This window comes from Odontomachus brunneus, unplaced genomic scaffold (assembly GCF_010583005.1).
Source record: "Odontomachus brunneus isolate Ranch 3 - 2012 unplaced genomic scaffold, Obru_v1 Obru_scaffold_105, whole genome shotgun sequence".
In the NCBI taxonomy this organism is placed as follows: Eukaryota; Metazoa; Arthropoda; class Insecta; order Hymenoptera; family Formicidae; genus Odontomachus; species Odontomachus brunneus.
The window spans coordinates 1120871-1123370 of record NW_022639555.1 but is presented as its reverse complement, the minus strand read 5'-3'; positions in this window follow the sequence as shown (position 1 = coordinate 1123370).

Genomic DNA, 2500 nt, shown 5'->3' with positions numbered 1-2500 from the left:
TTGTATTATCAAATTAAGAAGTGTCAAAGTATAAAATAAAGATATAAAATAAAGATAATTTTTCGTTACATTTCGGTTTCTTTTACATTAAATTTATTATATAAGAAAAGTTTTATGTAAATGATATATTTATTTTTGGTTATATGTGATCTAGATTTCGGCACTATCAATCTTTACTTCACTATCAATCTAGTCACAAACAAAAAAAAAGATTCAAATAATTTTTATAATAATTTCAATAAAGTCTATCTTAATAAGTTAATATACTATGAAAACTTGAAATAATTAATGGTTTTATTCGCTTCTTATCTGAAAAAATTATGTATTTTCACATAAATAATTATACTTTTTGCCAAACTAAAATGTATAATATTCTTTTTCCTTTTAACGGTTTTCAAGTATTCACAAGAAAATTCTAAAGTGTTAATTTCTTAATTAATTTTAACTAATGTTACTATTTCTTATGTAAATTTACATTTTCATCGCGTTTCTCTTTATATTCGCAATAAAATGAAATAATTAAGGGGACTAGGACGGTTTCATCTTCCGAAAAATGAGTGAAATTCGAATGACGATTGTCGACGAACGAATAAAGATACATAATGTTTGTTTTTTTTTAGTTTTTATACATATTTTTAGGAAAGAATAAGCGTTAAATAAAAGTTCCAACAATATTCATAATTGAGTGAAATATTGTTAAATTAATAAAACGTTTTTGCGGTTTTGTCACAATTCCGGGAAAACGAGTTGGAATTTTTTAATGCGCCAGGTATCATTTTGTAGATGAGATTTCCCTCTATAAATAGAATTGGAATGGAACTAAAAATCTCAAAAATTATAAAAATAGCGGACAAAAAACCAAAAATGTCTAAAAATTCAAGTAATTTAGTGTTAAAACGATATTAGAAAATTAATTTTCATATGCAAACTTCAGTTCCATCTATGCAATACATCTTTATCTTTAATTAAAAAAAAAAAGATTAAATTGATACCTTTAGCTGTTCTTAAGTTATCGTGGTGAAAGGAGCGGAAAATGCTGTTTTGAAAAATAAACCATCGACTACTTCTATTACCGACCGATCAACTGTTCTCGTCTCCTTTGTTACTCTTATATTTGTTAGCAGTGACTTCCACACACCTATAGCTTTTGTTTCCGATATTATTATTTCTAAGTTTTCGAAACGTTATTACTGTTTGTTTTAAATAAACAATATCTACATTTCTTACACTACATGATCGCGCGCGCTCCGCCGGTCTAGTGCCGCTTCACATTTTTCGCTCTCCTGTACTCAATTTTGCAAATATCGAGGTTCTTTTTACGCCAAAACGTTCTTAAAGAGTTGTACTAAACGATTATGTAAAAATCCAAAAATTGATTTTTTTTAAATTTCAAACCGTCCTAATCCCTATAAATGAATATTTGCCAATATATACATATTGCTGCATATAATTATATTCTACACACATGAAAATATTTATTATTTTTTATAGATTTTTATTAGTATTTTTGTGGAATGTAATAAGTAAGTGAGGACAAAAACCTAATATGTCATATTGAGGTCTCAGAATGTGTGCCATGTGTGTGAGAGTTAAGTATCTTCGATAAAAGTTCCATAAAAGAACTCCATTTAAGCCATATATTTGTCTATAAAAATTACTTAAGATTAACGAGTTTTTTTCCTTTGATGCGATTTTTCTCTAATTAGGCATAAGTTATGATAAAAACTAATACATTTATATTTTTAAAAGAAGTTAAATAAGCAGAAAATGATAAGTTTCTATGTTCTAAAAGATTCTTAGATAAACTATGTCTACACACACATACAGCGAAAATCAATTTTCTTGAAACTTAAAAATGATATCATTGGAAAAGCCTTGATAGTAGAAAAAACCTGTTTATATTTCACATGTTTGTAATTCAATGTAAAAAATGCTATATAGGTCAGATGATTGGGTTCATGTAACAAAAAGTTATTTTCTTTATAGATCATTATAATTATAATTGGATATAGTTTTCGCGATTTAGTTCGCGTACAAAATTATCCAGTTAAAAATTTGACCGATTTTACTACCGTTGTCTGTACAAAATCTGTGACTTCCCAGCGCGGAAAACTCGCGTTTAGCTTTACGAGAGAAACGCGTACATTTATATCTCTGAATTATTAAGAATGCGAAATCGCCGCACAGCAACTTAGCGCGACTCGAGTTGCGAATTGGAATTGCAATTTTTCGCATTGGCGAATAAAACTGACGCGGAACTTCATTTCGGCGGTAAGAACAACCCGCAAAATCAAGAAGTCGTCGCGGAAAGCCGGTCGAATTCAATTTAGCTCGATGGGGGTTGCAGGAGGGGATGCGACACGTCGGTTTTACGAAATTAATCCGCGGGATTACAAGCGCGCTTCTAAACGCGGTCAAGTCGGCGATAAAGTCGCGCGATGCATGGCGGAAGGACACTCTCTCTCTCTCTCTCTCTCTCTCTCTCTCTCTCTCTCTCTCT